We start from the raw sequence: 15,201 nt of genomic DNA, 5'->3' as shown, positions 1-15,201 counted from the left end.
GCCGCTACTGAACAAAACCAGTGGGAGAACCATAATTATTAATGCCGTAACTGTGCTTGGAGTTGAAATAACAGAACGAAACGGTTGGCCCCCCTCGAGCGGACGCCCATGGACCTCCCATTTCCGTTTTGCTTTCATTGAGAATCGAGCGCGTCGAGGCTATTGAATACCGGATGCTAAATGCGGTCTAATATGGATAAATTAAACGTACACAGCAAATTGAAAAAAGTCCGTATGTACCTATATACCGTGCGATTGCTGTTTTAGCACTTGAAATCAAGCTAACTTTACATTACTTCGAATGTGGGTCGAGACATCATCGTTATTTTTAAGTTTGTCGTTTCTCACCTGCAAAATTGCACTCACCGACTCTTTTACTTCGATGCCATTTTAATGTAGGAGTTATTTGCGTTTTTAGTTTAAAATATATCTTGTGACTCAAAAATGAGTCTAAATCTAATAATCTCATTTCAAGTCAATTATTACTGGATACGGTGGCTTTGAAGGAACATCTATTTTTTAAGGGTTTCTGGCAATTGTCAGACAGTTTATGGTAATTCCAGATTTTCTGACATTACTAACCAAGTGTAAAACAAAAAAATTTATAAAAAAAACAAAAATACTTTATCTTTAACCATTCGCATGCTATTATAGGTACTTCCGTTGAGTACTTCCAAATAATGAAAATTTCTATATTTCGATCGTCAATATCTCGAAAACGACAATATTTAGAAATCATTCAATCAATTACTAGGGTTTAGTACCTACAAAACTTTTAGGAATTATTGAAAGGAAGTAGTCTATCACATTTTAGGAACTAGTTGAGAATCGAGATGGTTATGTGTCTAAATATGATAAATTCAGATAGACTTAGTGAAAAACTGACTTTGTTATAGCATTGCTAGAAACTATCTGGCAATGCAAGAAGCTTTCTAAGAGTAAATAAGAAACAGACAAAGCTAAAATTGGTCACGCAAGAAAATATTACTTGTTATCTTGTGAAATTCTACAGTATTTTAAAACATTTACCACAAATGAAACAAAGAAAAATTGTTGTTATATTTTTGATCAAAAATCTACTAATCTTAGTCGCTCCAGGCTGACCAAGAAGACACTCAAGGAGAAGTTTTGCTCATCTTCGTCAGTAGCAAAAAACTGGAAATCGTTTTTCTTCATTCTTTGGTGATATTGTAATAATCTTAAAATTATCCACATCTGCATCTTTACCAATAGCATTTTAACAATATCCCAAACGATTTTGGAATTTGATATAATTTTTATGTATTGTAAATAATAAAATGATGCACTCAAGTTGGGTGATGTAGGAGACCAATTTGGTAGCACCTTTTTATGATTCTCATAATATTTTTGTTCTGTTATGTATTTTACTAAATATTAATTATTAAGTTGTTTCGATTTCACATAATCTTTCTGTAACATTTTGTACTGAAACTATTTGTGTTTTGCCTGTAAATCAAGACTTATTTCGCATTTCATTGTCATACTTTATAATGAAAGTGCTACAAATACTATCATTGGAACAGGAATTTTTGCTAGAAATTTTGAAATCTACTTAATATGCTTCGAACGTCGATCATAAAATCACATTACGGACCTGAATCGAATTCATCGAAACAAGGATCCCAACGATGCCGGCGGAATGAACGAGGAGCGGGCCAACGGATGCGGCGACCCTGTATAGAGGATGCACCGTGAATGGGCCGGAAGTGGCCCGACAGGAAGTGCACAGATGGGATTAAGACATTCGCCCGCACTTTGTTTGATACGCCTTTCTTCATGGCTACACGAACGTGTCCCTCCGCATTTGCTTAAGGGATTAGAAGGACCCAGATGTAGGGACCCTTGTTCTTTGCCTATTTGGGTTAACTATTGTTATGTAAAAAAGTTGCTTGAAAAGCCAGACAAAGACCATGACTACGTTTATCTCGTGAAACATGACTGAAAATCGAAAACATATTTAAATCCTAATGTAACCGAACTGGTTTTTGTTCAAATCGTTTATATCGCCCAACTCATGCAATCTTCAATCCCATCCAGTGTTTCAATCCTGTTCATTTTCAGGATTGACTACTATTAGTTTATCCGATTGAATAAGTGGATCGAAATCGGTCAGAGATAAACGATAATGCATGTAGTAGATACGGCACTGAAGCCTCAGTTATAAAAGTCAAAAACCTAATTAAGATACGGTTAAATAAATGACAAACGGAAATCAGATATGTAATCAATCGATAGTTAATGTCATGTATCCCTTGTAGTTCTTATTGACAAAAGTCTAATTATATACAAATTTGAAGTCTTAACTACTCGGTAATCCGGTGTACCGTGAGAAAAAGCCTTTATTAATTGGACGTTAAGCTAAAGACGGATGTTATATAAGCTGAGATTTTCTTTGAATTTCAAATAAATCCACTTATTATTGACCACTGATTTTTTTTAATATCAAACCATTGAAGATACATATTATCATTCTGAATTGCTTTTTGTCGCTCCCTTTGTGGTTTACATTAAAGATCAATAATTGATTGCAATTAATTAATTAATAACTAACCGATAATAACATACAAAACATTATCGTCCTGACAAACTCGATGAGGTGTTTCATCATAAATAAATAAATCATGTTATAATTAACGCCAAGAATCCGAGCTCCATATGAGAGGAAAATAAAACAGGTAATCTCATGCAGGTGATGTCGTTTTTTTTTATTAGGGTTAAAACTGTTTATGGGGTCTCTTAATAGTTTTCTTGAGGAGTTTTTACAGTGACAACTCGGCCATTGTGCGTGTGGTTCCCACGGATTGGCCCCTCTACCGGAAACGATGTTGTGTTATTCGGTACCTTATGGTGGTTATAGATCAACAGCTACAACACAAAAAAAAATATTTTTTTTTTGAAACATTTTATACTTTATTTAGTTTTTACCCAAAATTTGAAAAAAAGTCTTGCAGTCAAATGAATCCACCAAACATATTTCTGAATTATTTGAGATATTGACATTTATTTACAGAACAAATTTAGAAATTTTTCAAATAAGCATCATTTTGTGAGCAACTACAAAAATATTACACAGAATGTCCTGCAGCCTGTGCGTAAATACGGTCCTGTCAGTTAGTCTTCTTTTGCAATTCTCAATCATAGTCTTTCGTTCTTCTTTTATTACTTGGTTTTCTATTAAAATTTCTGAATTATCAGCAAGCTCAATCATTTCAACACATTTTCCCACTTTTCTTTTATCAGCTAGTCTTCTTTTGAAATTTGAGTAGGAATAGAGTCGTGCAAACACCTGGATATGGATATTATTGCACCATGGTGGGCGCATATTTTTTTGCACCGGGTGCATTCATATTACAGTGGTCAAATGAGGGGATTTTAAAAATCATTTGTCATCAGCTGGTCAGTGACTACCAATTTAACTATTTTTTAACATCAATTGTTTTATCTTGTTAAGATTTGAATTTTGACAGTTTTGCAACATTTTCAAGTTCAAAACTGTATTTGTTAGGGTCATGTAACTGTTTTGACTAATATTTTTAACTTTTTTTTATCTTGTTGATATTGGAACTATGACAGTTTCCAATTTAATTGGTTTAGGGGGTCACCTGATCAGACTTTCATTATTTGGAATATCCTTTCTGCACTTATGCTGTGCTTACAAACTATCGGGTATATGAAACATTAAATCTAAAGCAATGTATAACAATAAGCTCTTAATTTGCCGCAAATTTTGTTGGCAAATGTACTGTCAACAAAGTTATAATCTAAATAAAAGGTTTATTGGTTATGCATATTTATTATTTGTGAAGTTAAAAATAAATACCACTTATTACATATACGCAATTTTGGGTTGCGTATTTCAGACAATGTGTCAACAAAACTAAATACCAACCCAATTTTGGTGGCCAAAATATACTTATCTCGTCATGATAATCTGCCATGCTTTTTAGGGTATTTGCTCTGAATATCAGCAGCAAACAGTTTACCTAAAAAGTAGTATCTCACCAAAAACCAGACAAGCTTTTACAATTTTCCAAGTTATTATCGTATGTCAAGAAGAGTCAACGCGTTAATACCGTATTAATAGCAATTACATAGTCAGCATCAGTATTATTAACATAATAAGCAAAAAGAAAGCCCGTTTGCAATATAATCAAAGGTTGCAGTTACTAAACGCTGAATCTACAATAAGCGAATTGATATTCATTTATTCGCCAATATGCCATTAAAACGAAAAGAGCCAACCTAAGCATTTTGTAAATCATCGACGAAAAGGAAATGAGATACGAAAGGAAAAATAAATCTTGTATCACTGCTGCCACTGATCCTGATTTAAAAACTAAAACGGCTCGGGGCACCGCTCCGAAGATGAATGGCACTACCTGCCATTAAATAACCATTTCCGGCGATTTTTAAACTTTAGATTAATCGACCATCGAGGCGAGAATGCGCTCCCGATATTGATAATCAACCGCGTTATTAACTTTGACAAACCGTAAACTGGAAAAATTAGTGTTGCAAATCACGGACTTGACCTAACGCTCTATGCTAGGCCATATAAGAAATTGACTTTGATATTGTTTTGATTGGTACAACTAGGTAAGTGCCAATTGCCGTCATCTAGTAAATTATGATAAATGAAAAATGCTGATAATGGTAGTTCTGACGTTATAAGAATTTAAGATATCTGAACAAGTTATTAATGTAAACTTTTGCAACAATTTCCCTATGTAATATAAGAGTTTTCGAAAGGGCAAAACTTGAAAAACGCCCTCTAGCGCCGCAAACTGACAAGATATCGAAATACGGTTTTTGCCAATAACCTTTTTTCAAAAATCGAGCTCTAGACATGTATACTAATTTTTTCCTATTTAGCCGGGAAATAGGGTTCCTGTCAAAACACACTAAATCCGGACACCCTGTACATACCGGTGTAGTGTTGGATTGGTGGGCATGCTGACTTTACTAGGTTGAGAAAATTTCAAAACTTACCTATCGTCGACGTCTTTTGTCGTGATACACCCTGTATAATAAATCAGATTCACAGAACTTATAAAATAAGTAACTACCTTCGATATAATTGGGAGATATTTAATTGAGCCAATTACGTCTCCCCCTAGATTAAACAGGCAAAATTCCTATATTTTTTGTTTGATGGTGCGCCTCAAAATTATGAAATCAAAATTAATTAATTAATGACTTTTTTAATTAATTGTCAATTAAAGTGAACCCAGTTTGGTGTTCGAACTTGAACAAGTGAGATTTTTTTAGAGAGTATTCGAAGAATCTAGTTAAACTCGTAAAGACGTATAAAATAATTACCAATTATTACTGGACAAAGCAGATTTTAGTTGTTAACAAAAGGGATCTTTGTAGCAGCAGAACCACTTTCAAGAGACTAACAATAATGAAGCATAGAAAAGTAGAGATGATTGATTGATTGGGAGCTGCAAGGAACCAGAAATAATTGAAAGGAAGACCATGACATAATGAGAAGCAATAAATACACAACTGTACAACTCAGATTAAAAATGAAATAAAAAGAAAAAGAAGAAGCCATTGAACAAACATAACTTCCGTAGTCACTAACTCCTGAAGTGATAACATAAAAGAAAACTACTACAAAACATATTACGTAGTCTGATAATAATTTACATACTACTTTAATAAATTATGAATTAAACTATTTGTTTAACAGACATATGTTTACTTCTCAATTAGACTTAAATTAATTAATCGATACGTCACAATTGAATCGATATCGACTCACATCTAACGTAACTGGGTTATCTGTCCGACATCCTATTTTCGTGACCCGACTTTCACAATCGCTCTATTCATTGACAAAATTTTATTTTCGTTCCTACTTGATGTTGCAAGTGTCGATGTACGAACAGAACACGAAACATAGTCGGACGGGTTATCTACCAAAGAAAAATATGTTTCCTTTTGGATGCGACAACCCCCGCTCTCGCCAGACTTGGACTCGTTTGATAGTAGTACTACAATTGCATATTTAATATGAATCACAACTACGTACGCCTTTGGAATGTTTGGTGAAGAGGATGCAGACCATTTTTGAGACACACTGTTAATCTTAATAAACTAAAAATAGAAGAGACTGTAATCAAGCAGGAATATGTGAAAAGTCTAGACTCTTTCCAAAGGGTGAAAAATACACCAATAAATGAAAAATCCATTCAAAAATTTTACTGGAACAGTTAAAGAGTACCAGATTTTGGTCCACTGTGTAACAGGGTTAAACGAGCAAGTTCGGAAATAGTTCCTACGCATCCTGTTTGTAGATTATTATAGACTTCAGCAAACATGTTTATCTTGTGTCGACAACGTGACAAGGAAACGGCTATTTTTACGCTTTTTATGTATTTTTTATTATTTTTAAGTGTGTTGTAGGAGACAATTGACGAGATTACGGTCACGGGACTACCAATTTATTTTAAGAATGTGAGTAAGAGTTGCGCGTAGTACTCCAAATTACTTTTCTCGTAGCCATTGTCGGAGGATGTATTACACTAACAGCTTCAAAAAATGTATTAAAACTGCAAGCAAAATTCAATCCAAAACTTTTCAAAAAGTACGATGCTAAAACCGGATAAAAATAAAAAAATTAAGTTGCAGGGTCTTATTAAGTAAACCATAACCCAATGCAACACCACTGTTATGCCTACGCGCATTTTTGCAATCCCACATCTGTACAAATTTTATTTTTTAATTGACTGGCACACTTGGGTAGAATGAATGGGCTAGTATGAAACGTAAATACTATACAGGGTGCTAGAAAACTGACAAAACTGTGACATAGTTTGTAATGTTTAAATGAATAGCTTTAATAATAACATAAACACAGATTAACAGAAAGATGCAAACTATCTCTAAAAGTAATGTCTACAAGATGATGTATTTACATTCCTATTTTATAGAAAAGTACAATTTTTGGATAAAATCATCAAAATACCTTGTGAACTGCAATTTTGTGGCAATTTTGAGAGCTTTTGGGCAAGTCTTAAAAATTGCAGTATTTTGGATGATTAAGCATAAACATTCTAATTATTATTTAACACCATGTACCGTGTGTCCCGATAAGCCGGGCACGCGGAAGATATACAGGGTGTCGGTGTCAGTGGTGAAGAAATTGTATTATTTAATTCATCTGCCAGTTATATAGAGTTAACTTTTTTCGATATCTCGTAAGTGTAACTAAACAACAAGCCTATCGTGAGACACACTGTACAAGAATTCAAATATTGGTTCAAATTTGTAAAAGTCGTCCAACAAACGTTTTGGTTATGCTTTTTTAAGTCGAATGAAAATCAGGTTAATAAATTACTGTGTGGAATTCGTCTAGACCTTTTTTAAAAAGAACGCACCGACATTTTCTGAAATAAAACAAACTAAATCAAAAATGCGTTCCAAACTTAATTAACCATTCTGTTACAACCACTTTTTCATTGTCTTAGCCTGTGTGAATGACAATTCATGGTAGAAAATTCGATTGAAGCCGCAACGAACGGTCGGTGAATAAAACCCTCATCCATTCATGGACTGATCACCAGGAGTCACCTTGTTTGGGCCATATGCTGCCATTATACCTGTTCAAGTTACCTGTCGCGGACCGGATGCTGCCCATAAAGATGCCCGAGCCCCTCAGAAGGGCCTACATACGGTCGGCCGGCTGGCCACGTTCGATTTTTTTCCGATAATTGAACCGGGCTTTACTAACCAGAGGCGTACGTCAAACCAACTACCTACTATCTGCCTACTCTATTACGTACCTAGAACGTTTCGAGTAGGTTGTAAGTACCAAACTAACCGGGCGAGCTTGAAAATTGCAGTCTGCCGATATTACAATATGCGTTTAGGTGTAAAAGTTGATAATTAGAGTAGCCGTACCCATTGCACTTTCCCGTGCCCTCGGCTTCGAAGAGTGTTTTAGCACCACGTGGTCGTGGGTAAATGGTATGCAAATGTCACTCGTCGGCGTGGACGAGGAACCCATCAACGACATCGGTGTACTTCCTACTCGACAATTTCCATACTTTCGATTGACTGCCACAAAATGCAGATTTGGTCAATAACTGAATCGTTTAGGAAACTTGGATTATCGTTAACCTACATTGGGGACGTTAGAACTTAAGTATAAATTCAAATTTCTATCCAATAATGTGGGGTATACAGTGTAACCTAAATGCTCATCACTGGGATCAGTTGTTATCGAAGTTACAAAAATGTTTAAATTAGAAAAGTTTTAAAAAACTATATGGCTAATCCAAATCAATTTTGAAAAATAAGCTGATTTTGATTGTTTTCCAGATATATAAAAAAAAAACTGAAAATTGATGATTGCTTATTTGGCCATTATGATGCAAACCGTTCATTAGAGAGCTGTCAAACTATTATTAGGGCATTTGTTCTGAATGAATATTTGAGTAGTCAGGAAAATTATCTATCGTTTTATTGGTTCTCGGTGCATCGACATTTAAACTGGAGTTAATTTGAAAATCAGACAGATTTTTGCTCAATAACCTGCTCTAAAAAAATTACGAGATTTAAGTAAATTAAATATCAATATAAGGGAAATATGTGAGATCCAAGATGTCAGATGGGCAAGAAACCGAAGAATGGAGAGACCACGTGGACAGAATGCCAGATGATCCTCTGGCAAAAATTGTGAAAGAGATAAAACCAAATACATCTCAACCTCCTGGACCATCACCTATAAGATGGTATGAAAGCTGCTCTTCAGCATCCCAACAACTCCTGGCTAATTATTGATGAAAACACAAGACTCTTAAACTGCAATATCTAACAATCAAGTTAGTACCCCTTTATGTAAATAGTAACTGAGTTATTAGAAAGTGATTGAATAACCACACACAGTTCAGGTAATAAAAAAAACAGCTCCAACTAAGTAATATCACTGAAAACATATGAAAAAACAGAAAATGTATGAGACCTATACAAATATTTTGTAAGTTAAAGGAAAGGAACTGTAATACGGATGAATGTAAGTAAATATGGAAAAGACGAAATCCGTTTTGTTGATTTCACAACACATTCTAAAGAGTACACGTGGAAGGTTTTGAGTATATTTTCTTTAGAAAAAATATTTGATTTGTGCTAAAACGTAATTTTGTTGAAGTGGAGTCCGCAGTCAAATATTTAAGACTTGAGACGAGAATCGTCCTGACCTTCCCAGGGTATTTAATCGGATATCGTTTTGAATGGTCTCGGCAAGTTTAAGCTAACAGGGTTTCCCGGCTAACAATCGGCCGTGTTGTTGTCTGTTTGCAGGATTAAATGCAAAAACGCAAAAGTGTTCTTATCGTTACGGGTGTCTGAGTCAATATTTGTTCTTCACTTTTAACAACCGCCTGTCTTTGCGATTCGAATAAACCCACGAGATATATTCTTACATATGTATAGGCGGGAAGAGCCTGCTTTCTTCAACCTTTTGACTGAGTGAAGTGTAGAGTTCACCTTCTATGTCACCGAAGAAATTCTGTTTTACACGTAGGCCCTTTGCAGCAGTGGCGGTTCTAATTGAACAAATTCAATCATTTATTCAGGCATCATAAAACGAAAAACCTTTTTTGCTTTATTATATGAGTAAAGTCTAGAAGTGTTCTTATGAAAATCCTAGAAAAGTATAAGAAAAGGGGTTTAGGAACTAAATTATTAATAGCAAATTTTTGTTAAAAATACTTCTGTCAAATTCATTTTAAAACACGTTTTCTTATTGGGTCTTGTAATATATCTAACTGACCTAACTTCGATTAAGTTAGAAGTTAAGCAATACAGTTTAGACTATTCGAGAATGACGTCAGTCACTACGTTTATCTCGAACGGATTAAATAAGTTTAATCGATCGAATGATAATTTACAACTAAATGGATTGAAACGTTTGTTTAAAAAAAATAAACTAGATTAATATGACGGTTTAACAGAACTCTGAAAAGAGAAAATGTAAATTGTGTCAACAGGTCAAATATTAAAATATGAAGGATTGTTGAACTTTTTCATATGCGTTGCTGTCAAAGAAACTTTTCTGACTTAAACCAAGTTTAAAAGTTACGCCACTACGGTATAACCTGATCTTCACATCTTTTTGATATAATACTAATAATGATAATAAAAAATCTTCTATTTTATGACGGTTTAATAATATGCTTTTGACTCACTAGTTTTGAATAGATAATAACACCATACACATTACCCACTTGTGAGAAATGATTTATTCCTCACAGAAACAAAAACATGTTTTAAATGTAACATCGAGTGTAACATTTGTGAACGTTTGATTCTTTATTTGTCAAATTTAAAATACTTACCTTCCTGTGGCGACGTAGAAGTCATTCCTGAACCTTGATTTTCCTTTTTACTACATTATTACGTCATATTTTGACAGTTATGAGATTTGGCTATCAATTACAGCTCTGTCAACTTCAATCACATAGAGGTACAAAACAACAAAACAAACTTGTACTGTAAACTTGTACAAAACTGTACTTGGAAAAAACCAAAGTCAGTGGTCTTCTGCTATTCATAAGAACAAATCGATTAGCAATCGAAAAATCAGATTTAAAATTTGATGGACAAACTGACGTTTAAGTAATGGTTTTTTGATTAGTAATCGATTTATTTCGGTGCATTCAGAAGAAAGTTGTCAAGCGATTGCTAATCGATGTGTTCTTATGAATGCAGCCAGTGTGTAACGAAACTCGTCATGAAAAGTAACAAAATCAGTTTGACTTTGGTTGAATGCATTTTATTCCTTAACCAGAGCATTGATGGCATTTATAACATTTGTTTGTGTGTTTCTGACATAATTTTAGTGCCTATTTTTAAATATGACAACCGTCAAAATCTTCTCCATAAAGATGTAAAACCAAAAAAAAAAGTTATGTGTATTTTTAATATCTAATGTTGTATCGTCATGTAATGCATTTTCAACTTGCTGCTTTAAAACAATATGGCACTTATTTGTTATTAATTATCAGGTCGCTTTTCAGAAACTATTTTTTGTGACGTCTATTAAGTCTGCAGAGTCCCTTAAAAGAACATTTTTTCGTGGTTAGAGAAAACAGGTATCATCAGCATAACACTGTAAGGGAAGACTATAGATTAGGCAAAAGCAGGTCCTCAATTTCATAAATGCATATTATTAATAATTAAATTAGTACCTTTATGATTGTACCATAATGCTACAAAATCTACATTGATTGAAAGCTTTTGACGTCATTTAGTAGTAAATACTGAATGAGTTCCAAGTGTAATCGATTTTTTAACTTTTGCAGTTTTAAATTGGTGGTCTGTATATGTGTCTGAGCCACATCATCGCCTTCAATCTCCAGCTTTGCCCTATCACTTCGTTAATCAGATATCCCATCTAATCCGTCTGTTGATTTGATTGCGACGTTTACGACGAGGCATAAACGAAAATCGAGCGCAGTTTTGCCGTCATTAAAGCAACATCCCGTGGATGCCTCGATAAAGATTACACCGAGCTAATATTTATGCTTATTCTAAATACTGAAATTTATGTTCTTCAGCCCACATAAGGCTGGCATCTGAAAACGTGGAACTAAAAAACGAGAAACGCGACAGAGACCAAGCCGAGCTGAACAGAGACGGAGAACGGAAATGGCCGTAAGCCCACGATAGTTTTTGTAGGAATAAATGCCTCTGTCGAAAGAGGTTTGTACAACATACGTGGACCACATTGGCGTAGCTTCCTTTTTCTTCATCTTTTCCGTTTCCACATCCCCAGTCAGTCACCATTTTCCTGAATTTCTAATACATAATTTCGGGCGTAAATGTATTTTATCTAGTAATAATATATTTCACGATAAGTTTAATTTGTCTAAATGTAAAAATTTGGAGCGAAAGGTTATCGGGACCCCTATTAATCAATTTTGTTATGTGTACACAATATCTCGAGAGAATTGCTCGGAATGTCAACATTTTAATGTACGAGCTCATCTTTTCAATGGGCCCTTTCAGCTTGTTTACGATTACTTTGCTTTACGTAAAGCTAACAATACGTCCTCTCTGTGACATTGCTACGACTTAAATAAAACATCTTTGACTGTTTCTTAGTCATTTTTCTACAGAATATCGTTCGTTTACCATAATCATTAAAAGAGTAAATCAGAAAAGTTTTAAAGCGTCATATTGTGGACAAAAAAAAATTGATTCACAGTTTCTTAAAATTTGTGAACAACCTTTATCACCACACCAAATTACTATAAAATAGAGACTAAATACTGTTTCATGAGTGGTTACTAACTCAAGAAACCTTATACCATATATTTCGCAAAGTAAAAGAAAACGTCAACAATATTGTACAGAACGTATTTCTAATATGAAGGAAAACCACATTTATTACCTAAATCAGTAATTACAATACAATTTTCATTGGGATTCCGTCGTTTTATCAATCTCAACACGTAAAATGTACTGTCTACAGTAAAACGAGAGAGTACTGCAAAATTGTGCAGAAAATGGTTAAAAATGACAAAGCAATGCTTTATAATTCCACAAAAGATGCAGTGAATACCTTACTTTACACAAATATATCAGAACATCTGACCAAATTGGAAAACCAGAAGTTGATCATAAGCTTTTTTACAATATGGAATATCGTGACCAGTTTATCACAAGTGTTGATGAAAAGATAAATACAGAATAATATAGCTTTGCATGAAAACCACTGTAAATCTCACTAATACCAAAGAAAAAAAATAACCTAAGTGTTAACCTATCTGTGTAGAATACTACACAATTAAAATGTGATGAAAGTGTAACAGATTACACTTCTGCAATTCATCAGTTTTCTCAAATAAATAGCAGATAGATAACTAAAATTCACATATCAACAATGTAACCATCAAATGGATACAAACACTAACGTCACTTTTTTAATTTTGGTTTGATCTGGTGAAGAATACAAAACTGAGTACATTCCATTTGTTTTTCCATACTTGAAATTGTTCTACACTGTAAAATAAACTAAGAAAATTTACATTTCATATCCGGACATACGTTAAAACAACAAACCCACGTTGTTTTTTTTTCCAAAAATTAATTATATTATACCTGGTGCCATTCCCAAACAAATTATACGGTTTGTAAATCGAGCCAAACTAAATGTTATTGTAGGTTCGGAAAGATTAATTATTTTTGGTTTGTTGGGTATGGGGCTTTTAGCAAAATGCTTTGCTCTCCACTCCCCCATTTCGGCGAGCTTAATTAATTATGCCAGGTAAAAGCAGTAATTTAACGTCCGAAAAGTTGATAATAACCAGGTCTGAATGAGACGAGTGAATCACAACTATGACGTCAAATTTTGTTTATTAAGGTGACGCCAAATTTGCTTTATTTATAGAGAACGTGTGTCGTATTTTTGAATTGCACCTACGAAATTGTTTTATTGCAATTTGCGCAACTTAATCCAGTGTACAGTGTAAAAGCTTTAATACATTCAAGTTGCCTAGCTTTTGTCGTAACAAAGTTCAGTTTACACTATTCACTGTGAAAGTATTCTCAAAGGTGTAAACAAGACAATGCTCCTATAGTCACTTCTTAGAAGATCACTAGTAGGGATTTCAAAATTACTTACCTAATATTTCAGGTTAGGTTTACATCATACTTGGTAAAACAAATTAGTGAGTCGGTTCAGATTACACCTTATATTTTGTGAAACTAGTTTTCAACTCATGCAGGCAATCTTAATATGACGTAAACTCAATCATCCATGCCAGATGGACACATTTGTTTCAGATTCTATAAAAAAAATAAACACGAGCTTTGTGTTTCACTGGAACGTCAATATGGTGTTTTTTAAATAAAGCGTTTCCGAACTAGTTTAAAAATTCCAAAACTATACTTACCCAACATATGTTATCAATTAAAGTAGTTAATAATATAAAAATAGCGGTAGAAATACGATTTGCTTATCTCTCATTAAGATAGGGCAACAAATTTGTCACAAAAAGGTCAGTTGCATTTTCTGAGTATAATTTCTGAAATAAAGCTTGAAAATGAAAACAAGATGATAACAAGCTAAAATTTCATTTTCTTGTCCTAAAAATCTTTCACATTATGAGTTATAACAAGATACACCAGAAGTCTCAAACCATATTTTAGTCTTTTGTTTCTGCTGCACTACAAACAAAATTGTAGGGAATTTCCATTGAATTATTTTCCAATATACTTCGGATGAGCAGGATTAGATTAGGGCAGAGAGTAGAAAATCATTTGTAATTATTGTAATTGGAAGCCAAATTGCTATTGCATAACAGTATAATTCAGCTTCATCTTGGGTTTTCCTCTCCCTTATTATTCGGTTTAACAGCATATAAAATTGACCAAACGCAAACTGTTTAAAACGAAACCATGAAAATCACCTCACTACTTGAAAAATAAAAAAAAGTATCAGTTCTTGTTTGTTAGAAACTTACAGTGGTAGTTTATTAGGTCTTTTTCAACTTGGACCAGTAAAAACGTTTTTTTGTTGTCAACTTTAAATCTTTTGCCTTCCAGGAGTCCCAGACTATCAACTCCAGGATTTTTTGGAGTTATAGTGATCTCTGGGAGATAAAGTCACTTTTAAGTTAAAGTGCACAATATGCTCACAGTCTCCAATAGCAGAATAGAGACTTGTTCTCAGCCGTTTTTTTTAAAGATTTTTAGAGATTTTTTAGTGTCTCATAATAGTTAAAATGGTTCTAAAGCCCTTAGTGCAGCCTGACCCTCCGAGGAAATATAAACCTGTTTACCCTGAAACATTTTAGACATTCTTGAGCCCACCTGCCTATTGCATGGATTTTAGGCAAGTAGAGTTAATTTGAAGGTTTTTAAATAACTTGTTGTAGTTATTTCAATTTTCTTTCAAAATTCGATATAAAAGTTTGTATCCCACAATTTTAAAGTTAGTTTGGAGAAGTATAATCAGACCCATCCTGATATACATATTACGTATACTGAAGAGAAAATTACACACTGTCCACGACCGTACACTGCCCAAACCTAATGATAGGTTGTCAGTTTGAGCCTATCATCTGCATTTGAAATGAGTTTGAAACTTTCTACCAGCCCAGTTGCGTGCGTTGCCTATTGCTCTGAAATTAGTTAATTAGAGGGGTTAAATAAAAACTTCCTGCG

This window comes from Ips typographus, linkage group LG6 (assembly GCF_016097725.1).
Source record: "Ips typographus isolate SLU linkage group LG6, UJ_Ityp_2.0, whole genome shotgun sequence".
NCBI classification, from domain to species: Eukaryota; Metazoa; Arthropoda; class Insecta; order Coleoptera; family Curculionidae; genus Ips; species Ips typographus.
Note: the sequence above shows the minus strand (reverse complement) of the source record.